This window comes from Grammomys surdaster, unplaced genomic scaffold, assembly GCF_004785775.1.
Source record: "Grammomys surdaster isolate TR1022 unplaced genomic scaffold, NIH_TR_1.0 189, whole genome shotgun sequence".
Taxonomy (NCBI): Eukaryota; Metazoa; Chordata; class Mammalia; order Rodentia; family Muridae; genus Grammomys; species Grammomys surdaster.
The window spans coordinates 8,353,665-8,367,289 of record NW_021604634.1 but is presented as its reverse complement, the minus strand read 5'-3'; the positions used below and the strand labels follow the sequence as shown (position 1 = coordinate 8,367,289).

At 37.8% G+C, this 13,625-nt stretch overlaps 1 protein-coding gene across 2 annotated transcripts in view; it reads left to right on the top strand.

Annotated features, from left to right (window-relative positions):
- The first annotated feature begins 1,672 nt into the window (after positions 1–1,672).
- Socs6 (suppressor of cytokine signaling 6) overlaps positions 1,673–13,625 on the top strand; it is a 19,451-nt gene continuing 7,498 nt past the window's right edge. Inside the window, exon 1 of one of the 2 annotated variants that reach the window (XM_028768949.1) lies at positions 1,673–1,777. The gene's annotated coding sequence lies outside the window, so the exon portion shown is untranslated. Of the gene's footprint in view, positions 1,782–13,625 lie in introns of both variants that reach the window. The other variant, XM_028768948.1, reaches the window with a different exon arrangement.

Below are 13,625 nucleotides of genomic sequence, written 5' to 3'. Positions count from 1 at the left end.
CTTGGAGCTTACTTTGTAGATTATGGTGACCTCAAACTCAGAGATCCACCTGCCTCTGTTTCCTGGGTGCTCTGATTACCTTCATCAATGAGTCAGTTGTCTGTTGGCATCTCTTTTAATGGAAAACACACATTTAGGGAATATTGTGGCCGAACATTACAGACTGGCAGAGTTTATAAACAGGAAATATTTGTATTTTTGTGCTTTTATCACCTGTAAAATTGTAATTTCAGATTAGAAAGAGTTCAATAGTCAGACTTCATCATTCTACAGATGAGTGAATGAATTAATAAATAAATGAATAAATTCAGAGTAGAGTGTTTATGCAGTTAGCTTAGTTACAGGCCCCTTTTCTAGAGGATTCCAGCATGGAGTCTCATACACACAGCTCTCACTACAGTTGATGCCAGTGGTTTAGTTAACCCTGGACTTGGGCATTTGTACTTCTGTCCTCATGAACAGTTTGTCTGGGTTTGGCTAGGAGAGATATAGAAGCAGAGACAGAAAGAACCTGTGAGTCTAGAAGTTTTTTCTCAAGGGGAATTCCTTGTTTTCCTTCTTGAGTTCCTGAAACTCACACTTGTAGAAACTTCTTGTAAAGTGAGGAGGTAGTACCTTTCTATTTGGGGCTTTTGTATCAGAAAATGTTGGCTTTGAATATTTGGTTTACAGTCTGGTTGTGCATAAAATTTTAGGTTCTGTTTACTCAGGAGAAATAGGTTATGTGGCACTAATGGATTAACCCTAAAATATCAGTGTGTTATACAGGATGAAAATTGGCTTTTGCTTTCCTAGTATTTGGAGGGATGAGCCTTTGGATCAGTCTGTTCTTCTGTAATTTCTGTCCTACCTCTGGCAAGTGGAGAGGATGGCAGGTCAGAATCCAGCATGTCATTTTGCAACAATGCCAGGGAATGTGAAGACTCAAGGAGAGCCATTGAGCTTTTAGGATCACAGAGTTGGAGATTTGAAGGCGTTGCCCATCATTGTGTGGCCTTCACTGTTAAGACCTTGGACCAGCTACCACTGCTTTACAACAGTTGTGTCTTTCTAGAAATTTTTTGTAGTTTTTGTAATATCTGTTTATATTAAAGCTTCGTAATGGTTTCTGTCATCATTATTATTTTATTCTTAAAATGTATTGTTTCATTGATTTTTTTTAAACTTACACTCTTTAATTCTCCGAAGACTTTAAACCTTCATTTGTAATTTCTACCCCCTCATTTTTTTGTTTTAACTTCTCTGAAGTTGTTTTTTTTGTTTTTTGTTTGTTTGCTTTTGTTTTGTTTTTGCCACAGGAAGTCCTGGATTGATTTATTTATTAATAATTTTTATTTTCTCAGTTTTTCATGTCAGTCTTTGGAGGGAAGGGTGTTGTTGTATTTAAATCTTTAACAATAAATTTTGGTTTTCTTACCTTCCTGCACTCCCAAAACTTATTTCAAAGTTGTGGTCTTTCTCAGGGATGTTTCTTCTTGTCTTCTGTTCTAGAAGGCTTGAATTGCCATTATTTTTTCAGTGTTGGATCTGGAAAGCAGGACTTGGCACATACTAGACAGATGTACTATCACTGAGCTACCATTGAGTGCTGCAGCTAAGGCTAGTCTAAGCCTTCTAACATTGTTCCCGGTTGTCACACTTTTCTTTTGCTTTCAGGTTTTCATTTTGTATGAGGGAATGGTAGTATGCTGGTCAGATTTTTGTCAACTGGACACAAGCTACAGTTATTTGGAAAGAGGAACTCTAAATTGAGAAAATGCCTCCATAAGATTTGCCTGTAGGTAAGTCTAATAGTATGTTTTCTTGATTAATGATTGATGTGGGGACAATGAACTATTGGGCAGGTGATCCTGGTTGATAGAAGAAAGCAGGCTGAACAAGCCACAGGGAGCATGCTGGTAAGCAGTACTCTTTCATGGCTTCTGCTCCAGTTCCTGCTTCCAGGTTTCTGCCTTGAGTTCCTGACCTGACTCTGTGATGGACTGTGATCAGAATGTGTAAGTCAGGTAACTCCTTTCCAAATTGCTTTTAATCATGGTATCTTATCATAGCAGTAGAGACCCTAGCTAAGACAAGTAGCAGTTAACATGTATGCTTTTTCTTGTTCATGATAGATTTTTGTTGCTTTTTTTTTTTTTTTAAGACAATTTTGCTATTGCCAAGGCTAAAACTCACTGCGTTGTCTAGTCTGAGATCCTCTGGAGCTCCCCATTCTTATGCCTCAACCTCTCAAGTGATAGGATTGCAGACCTGTATTATGTATTCTGCTCAAGAACTGTATGGTTAATCAGGCCCTTAAACAAAACTAGCAATTAGTTGGCTTGCCTCCCCGTCCCCCTTACTTTCTGGTGTTAGAGCTCGCGCCAGTGCGTGTCAGATGATAACTTACAGGAGTTGGTTCTCTCCTTTCACTGTTTAGGTTCTGGGATTGAACTCAGGTCATCAGGTGCAGCAGTATCAATACCCTTTTACCTGTTGAGCCAACTCACTAGCCCATGTTGGATAATTTTATTTTAGCTAGATTAGTTTACAGAGCAATCAATCTTTCTGTGAGATTGTTATATTTTTTAGTTAACAGGGCTGTACTACTTAAGGGATTATTACTCTCTGCGATCCTCTGTAGCGCTAAGGATTGATAGATAAAGCTTACCCTAGCTTTTTGTACATTTGCTAGTAAGTCTTACGTGAATTACTTTTTATACCTCAGATCTGTTATTCTAAAATCTTACTCTTTTTTAAAGTTTTTATTGATTCTTTGATAGTTTCACATCATGTACCCTAGACCCACTTATCTCCAGGTCCCCTCATATCTGACCTTCACCCTTGTAACTCTCCCTCACCACCAACCTCCTCCTTTCCCCCCACCCCACCCCCGGCAAAATAGAACACACACACGCACACACACACACACACACAGAACCCCAAAGTGTAGAAAGCTCATTGTGGAAACTGTAGTGTGTCACAGTGTGTCCCATAGTCTATTTCTCTCTGTCTTCATATCTTCACTTGCAAATGAGTCATTGTTCTGGTTTAAGATTTCTGGTTTCTGTGACACCATCAATATTGGATCATTACTGGGCCTTCCCCCTGATATCTTGTTATTGCCCTATGTCATAGAGATCCTGCAACTTTGGATCAACAGGACTGGCCCTTTTATGTGTCCCAACCATTCACAGATGATAGAGTAAAATTTTATTCTTAATTCAAGTGTAATTGAGAAAATACAATTTTTTTTTTACCATAAGGCTCATAACTTATGGCAGAGGTAAAAGCTTATGTGTTCTTTATGCAAAAACATTTGAATAATAAATTTCTTTTTGGATTGGAACTTCTGTGTTAAGGTCTACAGACTTTGAGAACAGTCAAAGGAACTTTATTACTTTTTAGTCATTTAGATATTTATATGTCTGCTGTCTGTCAGAGTCTGAGTTAAACTTTCTTACTGTAGTAGTTTAGTGCATTGAAGAGAATTTTATATATGAGTAAGTTCTTAGAGAAATCATGTTATAGCATCATTCTGCTGTATTACTTCCTCCCACAGTAAAAATGGAGATCGTCTTTGGGTCTTATGTAATTGTTCAGTTTGTGTAAAATTCACAAAGAACTTAGCCTACTTGATAACTTAACCACAAAGGTTATACTTATTTCATAGGCGGTGCAAATGATGAGCATTTTGGAGAATGTGTAATATTTCAACTAAAACCATTCTGTGGACATTTATTAAACTGTTAGTTAACTTTAATTTTCAACTGTCAGTTATGACAATGTATCAGCAAATTCTATTAAAACAATTACATTTACAGCACAGACCAGGTTTATAATATTATGTAACTTATCACTAAATATAATCTTTTCAAAATAAATAAAATCTTTTCAAATAGTCAAGTATAATTGTACCTTAGTCAATAAAGTGGATATGTGGGAACCATAACGATTTTAATAGTAAGTTGGGTAGCATGCACATAATTTCCTTTATTAGTGTTGCCCTTGTGCCACTGGTTTATTATTACAGAAACAGTTTGTTGAAATGTCTGATAGTTACTTTATTGATGACTTAGCCCAGATACAGAGTGAAGGAATAGATCTGTTCATTGCCATGTATTTTCAGTACACCAATTCTCCAACATAAAAACTAGTGTCTTCCACTGTAACACTGTCCAGAGTAGCACAGACCTCACAGGTAGAAGCTCAGTTCACAAACGTCTCCATATTGATGCCATCTTGTTGACTCACCATAAGTCAGAGGTTCCCATAATGACCTCTTCTGATTAGATAATCTGTAGAACTCAGTAAAATACTTAGTTGACTGGATTATTGTAAGGATTGCATACTGGGAAAGGATGAGTAGAAAGGCTGCATGGGATGCAGTGTTGGATGTGATTTGCAGTTCCTGTGCCCTGTTAGCATGCCCTGCTCTCCCAGTACCTCTTGTATGCAGAAGCTGGTGATCTGTTGAGAGTGTTTATAGCACCTGATCGATCTCTTGTTCTTTGTCTTTTTTTGGTTTTGTTTGTTTGTTTTGTTTTTGGTTTTGGTTTTGGTTTTTTCGAGACAGGGTTTCTCTGTATAGCCCGGGCTGTCCTGGAGCTCACTCTGTAGACCAGGCTAGCCTCGAACTCAGAAATCCACCTGCCTCTGCCTCCCAAGTGCTGGGATTAAAGGTGTGCGCCACCACCGCCCAGCTACTCTTTTTCTTTATTGACTTAAGTTTTTATTCCCTTTACTTCCTGATCACAGCCCTTTCAATCTCTTAACTCTTCCCTTCCCTCCTGATGTGGGAGTGGGGCCAAAAGTTCTCACTCTGTAGTGTAATCTAAGTCATAACTCTGGGGTGATTGAAAGTTACCTGTCAGATCTAGGAAGATACTTTCATCACTCAGGAAATTGTAGGGTTTAGCTGTGTCAGAAATGAGACTAAGACCAAACATTTCCCATGATACTACTCATGCACTTGAATTAACAAGTGCCAACTTAGGTGTGAAATGAGTATAAGAGATTTAATGTGTGTACGCACTGAAAGAACACTGAGTTGATAGCTTGGTGGCCTGGAACTCAGTATGTGGAGCAGGCTGCCTTGTGAGGCATAGGGATCTGCCTGATTAGGCACTGGGATTAAAGATGTGCGATATCTACTACTTTCTAAAGTGCAACTTGTTAAATGAATGAAATAGTAAGGAAAAGTGAAAATTCATTTCATTAATTCTTAAAAACTAGTTGCATTAACTTTTTGTATGTGACTGAAGTTATGAACATTTTTTTCCCTCTGTAATATAGCAGGAATGTAGTAAATTAGTCTATAATAAAAGATTCTTTGAAAAGTTCATGTAAAACTTGCTCTACAGGTTAAACATACAAGTCTCCCAGCATGCTTTAGAGATTAAGGCTCTTTATTCATATGACAAATCTGGAACTCAGTAAGGAAGATCAGTTACTTTGAACCTCTGCAAACTTTGGTTGTGTTTCCCCATATGTTAGTGTCAGTAACTTGTGACTAAGCCTACTTAAAACTTAACTAAGACTTTTGCTTTTTTGCTGTAATTATAAATTGTCATTTTCTTTTATGATAGTTTTTTTCTTTATAATTTATTTATTTTTTTCAAATTGTAGTTTTTACTTATTCACATAGAGGTTGTAAACACAAAAAGGCAGGACGTGGGGAAGGGGATGACACGGGGCATAGGTGTCCAGGGGGAATACAGATATCTTTCAGAACAGGATATCGGCTGGGTGACTTTTATAATAGTTTTATGCCCCCTTTTTAAGGTTATATTTTGTAAATCTACTTTTGTAGTCCTGAAAATACTCCATATTATTTTTTAAAGTTTTATTTTGATTATTTACAGGCCCTGAAAGAAGTCAAAGAAATTTTATTGCATTTCTTACACTTTAGTTATCTTTATTTGCATGTACATGCCAGACATTGTGAAGCTGGCCTGTTGTAGAAGACATGAGAGACCCTAGAGTACAAAATGAAGGGCTTTGTTACTTAGAATAGAAGCAGTCACCACTGTCAGCAACTGCCTTGTCTTTCTGGGTACCAGTGCTTTTTATTAGAGTATAAACTAAGACAAAGGAAAAAGCAATGAATTTATCTCTAAGATGATATAGTAATGCAAAAGACTGAAACTAGAATCTGTTGGCAAAATAGTTAAATTATGCATATATGTTGAAGGTAGCTGTGTTGAGTCTTTTAGGACATTCATGAGGCTTCAGATCAAGAAAAGAGCCAAGGGTGATTCTGAATGCATTGATCTGAGTCCTTGAAAGAATGAGCTAGCTGTAAGTGAAATAGCTGTAAGTGGAAGTGGGAGCATACAGGTAAAGCAGGTTTGAAAATGAGTTGGAAAACATTCAGTTTAGTGTAAACCTGCTGTATTTCAGCTATATAGATCACATCCAAGTAGCAATGTCAAGAGGAGAGTTGAATAGAGTTGGCCTATAAATGGTGAGACAGGAATGTGGGAATGGATGCTGTTTAGCTGCTTTCATCAGCATAAGAATAAGTATAGAATTGTGAAGTGTTTGCATAAAGAAGAGGGGAACATGCCTGAGTGTTGATGTGCTCCGTCAAGAAGGGGCTGGGGGAACCAGCAAGGGGGTCTAAAAGTGAGGTGACCTTGTAGCAAAGACACAAAGTTCTGTTGGAAAAGAAGTTTTAGTAGCATCTTAGATTACAAACTGAGCAGCTGGCCCCAGGCTGCTCGATGTGGTGGTAAAGGGCGGCTGGCAAACAGAGAGTAGAAAGCAGGAATTGTTTGTCTCTAGGGAGTGTTGCTACTGGGGAGAGGAAGAGCTACGGAGAAAGTGGGTTATTTATTGAGAGGAATGATCCAGCAGAGGGAATGTTGTTAGGAGTTGGAATGTGCAAAGACAAGGTTGTGTTGCCTTTAGAAAGGAGCTAAGAAGTTAGTTATATGGAGCAGACATTAGTAGTTGGATTGGCAAGATGTAAATGCACACTTTCTTCTTTGCCTTCATTTTTGATGTTGGGGCTTGAACCTAGGACCTTGTACTTGTTGGGAAGGCTTTCCATGGCAGAGCTTTATCCCTAGCTACAAAGTTTTCTTTTGATGATTTATTTTCTCTGAAATTAGAGGCTGAGCCATCAGCTGAGATTCAAGATGGAGTATTTAGATGTGAGGAAAGGTGAGGGTGGAATGGTCAACAAGAGAGAATGAACCAAAAAAAAGAAAAACCAGCTGATTTCTACATAGCAATGGTTGACCTCACATACTGTCTTGAGAACTAAAGGAGAACCATCTGCATGGCCTTTTCCAGCTGTGATCAGCTGTGAGTGCAGCTGTGGCCTAGGCTAAGACATAACCAGTGCCTGGGTGTGAGGGTGGAGGAAGGGATCTGGATGCAGTGTCTGCAAGTGGTATCTGCATTGGTTAGCTGTGGACTGTAAACCAAGTAGGGAGGGAGGTATGCTATTGAAAGTAGACTTGTCATTGTTGTCATTTAAATTTTGAATATGTAAGACCGGTAGACCATGATGCATATCAGTATAAATCTTTGTCAGATTCTATAACATAAAAAAGAGGAAGAAGTTATCTAGGTTTTACTAAAGGAAAATAACAGTCTTACTCATCTATTGACTTTTTTTGTTTGTGAAATCTTTTGTTAGTTGGTGAAATAACTGACTCCCAGAAGAAGCCTTCTGCTTTCCTTGAAACTGGTGGATTTACTTGGCCATTCCCAAGTAAAATCAATTTTCCGGAAAACAAATAACCTCACAGAATTTTCTCTTGAACACTCCAAGTTCATATTAACTAACATATCTAAAGAATTCTGCTCTCCAACAACAGGCTCCTTCTCTGTCCACTTCCCTCCCTATTCTTTCTACAAAACTGAGATCACACTTTACATATAATTTTATTTCCTGTGCTTTGCACTTAACAAATAACACTATGGGTGCCCCCATGTTATTTAACTGTATAAACACGGACTGTGGCTCTCCACAGACCACGTGCAGCTGTGCCAGCATTTGTTTCACTGTTCTCACACTGTTGGAAATTAGAATCTGTTTGATTTTTAAGACTCAGTTATTTTTATCTTAATTCAAGAAGCATTGTTATTTCTTAAAATGTATAAAAATAGTATTGTTGGGAGAGATTATGATCATTTTTAAAACTTGACTATTGCCAGATTAATTTGCGTACCTGTATTAAGAGCAATGGCTAACAGAAAATTTTTGACTGATTTGAATTAGAAAATGCTCTTATTGGTTTCTTGCTTTGATTCTTATATAAGAATCAATAATTTCTCTGAATATTGAGCCAATTAGTTATCCAAATGAAAAAATTAATCCTTACCTCACATAAATCAGTACTAGGCTAACCCAGAACTTCAATATAAATGGCAAAACTTTTTGTAGAAAATACAGGCAAAGCTGTATTTCAGTGTTAATGTAATTTCTTGAAAAAAGTAAAAGGCTCAAATATAAAAGCACAAAAGGAACAGAGTCAGAGACAAAGACACAGAAAGACACAAGTGTTATATAGCAAGGGAAAATGCACTGAAAGAAAGTAGGAAACAGGCAATCTGTGGGGCTGGATATGGAGAGATTTCTAGAAATCTACAATGTGTCATAGTTTTTTTTTATAATGGAATAAAGCTATCTAGATGATCTTGAGTAATCCCTCTTTATATCAATTGATCATTGCTATTAAAGCAACTTTTTTGTGAGCCATGAGATAGTTCAGTGGGTGACAGTGATGATGACCACCAGAGATGATGACCAAAATTCTATACCCAGAATCTACAAAGTGGAAGAGAGAACACTCCTGCAGATTATTCTTTGACTTCCACAAATATACACACAGTCCTGACAGTATTACAACCCCTACACAAATACATACAAAATCACCACTAGACCCTGAGCCTAGTGATTTCTGTGTGTTGTCAAGTTTGTTTGCTAATACTAGCTTAAGGCTTTTTGGAACCTTGAGGGATCTCCACCTCCAGGTCTCTTGTGTTTGGGTTTGGCATTATTTCTTCTCTGTCATCTAAAAGAATTGGTTAGAGATTTCCTGCAATTAATCTTACTGGTTTCTATTCTGTCAGTCACTCAGTGTGTGCGTGTGCGTGTGTGTTTTCTCTGGGTTTAGTTCTATATTACATTTACTATTTTCTTAGAGTTGGTTTGATTTAAGTTCTACATTCTCAAGGGTTTCCTGTGTGCAGTCCACACTGGCCTCAGATTCAAGTGCTAGGCTTACATGATTGTTACAATGCTTATTTATAAACTGCATCACTTTGTTTTATTTTTTTATTTTGTTTGGAATATGCTTTAAGCTTTTGGTTTCTAGTCTTTAGCTCACAGATTATTTAGAAATATTTTGTTTAATTTTCTTATATTTGGTGGTTTTTCAGATTTATTTCTGTTGTATGTATATAATTTAGCTTCAGTGTGGTCAAAGAACATATCCTGTATAATGTCAATCTTTTAAATACTGCTGAGCCTTGTTTTTGTCTGTCCTAAGAATGAAAACTTAAAAACAACCCTCAAAGCTGTTATTAGTGTTCAAGTCCCAGGCTGAGGTCTGTTGCCCAAAGTACTTGAGACAAAAAATATTTCTGATTTTGGGTTCTTTTCCAAGTTTGAATATTTGATTCTATGTAATGAGATGTCCTAGGGAAGAAGCTGTGTCTGAACACAAAGCTCTTCTGTTTTGTGTTCCCTTAGTGTATGAGTGAGTTTTTATTTCCTTCAACCCTTGTTTTTGATTTCAGCCCATCACACCAGGTTAGGTGTGGAATTGTCAAAATGTTGGATTTCATGTTTCAGGTTTTTAGTGTAGGGATCTTCAACATTCTAAACTTTTATTCTTTCTCCATTTCTTTGTGTTTTTCCTCCCTCTCTTCCCTCTTTCATCCTCCCTCCTTCACTCTCCCTCTTCTTCCTTTTCTTTCTCTCTTCTCCTTCTCCCCTCCCACTTCACACTGTGGATTTAACTCGGGGGCCTTACTTCTGCCAGGAAATTGTGTCTGTCAGTATACTGGGAACTTGCCTTATTTGAAACCTTTAAGTATTATTATTGAATTGTCATTTCTCCTTTTCACACCTTTGTTTATGTGTTTGGGGTTTTAATAACAAATGTATATGCATTTATTGTTACTAAATCTTCATGATGTATTTACCTTTGTTTCATTTTGAAATGTCTGTTCTTTGTCTCTATTAGTACTTACTATCTTAAAACCTATTTTGTCTGATGTTAATTGAGCTATTTTAGGTCTCTTGATTACTTTCTTGATGTATTCTTTTGTATCCTGTTCTTTAAGTTATATGCATATTCCATGTTAGAGGAATCTTATAGACAGCATGTCTGTACTATTATGAAATATTATGGCCAAAAGTAGTTTGGAGAAGAAAGGGTTTATTTGGCTTACATATCCTGGTTTACAGTCTTTTGAGAGAAGTCAAGATAGGAACTCAAGACAGGAAAATGAAGGCAGTAACTGAAACAGAAACAATGTAGGAAGGCTGCTTACTGGCTTGCTCTGCATGCTTTCTAAATAAATCAGGATTACTTACTCAGAGGTGGTCCTACCCACACAGTAGTTTGGGCTTGCAACATCAATCATCAACCAAGAAAGTATGCTATCTGTGATGACGCCTGCTTTTAATCCCAGCACTCTGTGAGGCAGAGGCAGGCCAATCAGCCTAGTGTACATAGTGAATTCCAGGTCAGCCAGTGTTAAACAAAGAGACTTTATCTCCAAAAGCATCCCTCTCCCAAAAAAGAAGAAAGAAAATGTCCTGATAGACTTGGCTGAGGTTCCTCTTCCCTGATGACTCTAGTTTGTGTTGACAAGAAAGTAACCAGGACACGGCAATCTTTTTTTTTTTTTTTAATTCATTCTGATAGTCCTTTGACTAGGTTAGGCATCTGCCAACTTTTTCTGTAAAAGATCAGATAGCAAATATGTTAAGTTTTGCATGCTATAGAGCCTCTGAACTCCTTGTTTTTAGGAGATGCCACAGTCTGTAATATAGAAGTTTGATTTTTTTTTTTGTAATTTTTTTTTTTTGGGGGGGTTTGTTTTTCGAGACAAGGTTTCTCTGTGTAGCCCTGGCTGTCCTGGAACTCACTCTGTAGACCAGGCTGGCCTCGAACTCAGAGATCCGTCTGCCTCTGCCTCCCAACTGCTGGGATTAAAGGCATGCGCCACCACTGCCTGGCAAAGATTTGTTTATTGTATTTATATGAGTACACTGGCACTCTCTTGAGACACACCAGAAGAGGGCATCAGATCCCATTACGGATGGTTGTGAGTCACCATGTGGTTGCTGGGAATTGAACTCAGGACCTCCGGAAGAGCAGTCGGTGCTCTTAACCACTGAGCCATCGTTCCAGCTAGAAGTTTGAGGTTTTTTTTTTTTTTTTTTTGACCCTATACAACTAACAGGTACAGATTTTGGAATTTCATAGAATTTTCTTAATAAAAGATTGTTCTTTTGATTTTATCCAGCTAGTAATACCATAGCTATTTTTCTTTGATGCACATACAAAAGGAATGATACGTTTTGCACATAGGGTGCATCATGGGCTATGATGCTTGAAAGCATTAAGTCCACTCACATGTAAGATATTTATTGATAGGTCACATTTATGTCTGCCATTTCATTGGCTTTTAAATTTACTTCATTTTATGTTTCTTCCTGTGCTATAGACCTTCTGTGTTAAATGCATCTTGTAAATGTTAACTTCAGATTCTCATAGAACTTTGTGACAACTTCACAGACCCTTAATTATTTTTTTATCACAGTGTACTTCCAATGATGTTAATTCTGATAAAATATAAATTTGGCTTTTCCCCCTATGTCCTTCTGATCCCTTTTTGCTGTTTTACATACAGTGCATCTATGTATGTCATATGTTGCATCTCAGTGATGAATATATTGATTTATATTTACCTGTGTCCTTTAAAGCAGAGGGATGAGAGAAATTATAATATGTAAATTAACCTTTACTTTTATCATTTCCAGTCTTTTCCAAGTGACACTTTTTTTTGAAGCACTTTCCTTCTGGTATGTTTTGTATTGTAGTTCCTGCTACAGAACTGCTAGCAGCCCAACGTATTTTCAATGCAGAAATGCTTATGCATCATGATAATTCTTTTTCCTGATTACCCTACATTGCTTTGACTATAGAATTCTTGGTACCAGAATGTCCTTCAGCATTTGAATTAGTCATCCTATTCCCTTCTGGCTTCCTTTGTTCCTGTTAAGAAGCTGGTCTCCTTTCTGTCTCTGGCTTCCTTTTTGACAAGTCCTTCCTCTCTTGCTCTCAGTCTTGCCATCTCCTCCACAGATTGCCTTCTCCAGAGGTCAGTAGTGTTTGTGAGCATGTGTATTAGTGCTGTTTAACAGATAAGCACTTACTTTGTGGGGAAAAGGACGCACAAGCCTCATTATATCATATTACGGGTACATCTATGCATATACAGTTTTTGCCTGTATTTCTGGATGAGGAAACATTCCATGGGCATCCAGAGCATTAGGAAATAAATGGTCCTGTGAAATGACTCAGGCAGAATGGCTTATCTGTGTTCTTCATCTTACTGTGAATTGTCCTGCTTCATGTCAACAATAAGTGGTAGTTTCTAAGTCATACACCAAGCTTTCAGTGCTTCCACGTTACTCAGAGGATTCCTTTTGGACTTTGGAGACATTATTAAACTTACTTTGTTTGTCTGTAAGGTGGAAATAAAGGTAGCCTTTCAAAAGTAGAACTCTTGTGAGGAATAGGAAGGGCTTTTTTGTACTTTCTGACCTCCAGAGCTGTAGCCATCAGCTCTGCAGCAGCAAGTGAGAATGGGTGTTTGGAACCAGTTCCCTCCTGGCCTGAGCCACTGAATGTGCAACATCCTAAGTTTTCTACTGTACATGATTGCTGACATCTTAATGCCCTGCTGGAACCTGAAGACCTGAAGAGTACAGTGTTTGTCCTTCAGTCTATGTTTCTAAACACTGCTTGTAGCTAAGTCTTCAGACTTTTCTGGAAAGCACAGTGTTTTTCAGTGACTTGACAAAGGTATATCTTACAATAATAAGAGAAGTGATAGAGGCAAAGAAGTGCGTATAAATTAAGGAAACTTGGAGCAATCCTATGAATGATAGAAACCCCTGCTTTGGATGAATTCACGTGCCAGGTGTTAGATGTCAGGGATTTGGCTGGGTGAGTATAGGTTTCTGGTGGCCCCAGGGACCAGACCCACTACAATAGATTGAATTGAAGTTGAACTGGATGGCAAAGGCTGAAGTCAATTTGGGGTATATAGAATGAGGTCAGACATGAAAAGTCTTATCTGCCTTGTAATATTTAAAACTAGGAAGATGTTGACTTGACTGGGAAGAGTTTGAGATGAGAACCTTTCGCAGAGCTGTACCTAGTATTATGCTATTCAACCTTAGCAGCTGAGTGGTTGTTCAGTGCTAAAGTTAAACCTGCTCAATTGTTACAGAAAGTCCTAAATAAGGAAAGTGGGCTTCCGGACCAGTTTGCTGTTCTTTTGAGGTGTAGCTATTGGTATCAACGTATTACCTGAGATGTTTAATGTACTGGCTTAGATATAAACACACACACACACACACACACACACACACACACACACACACA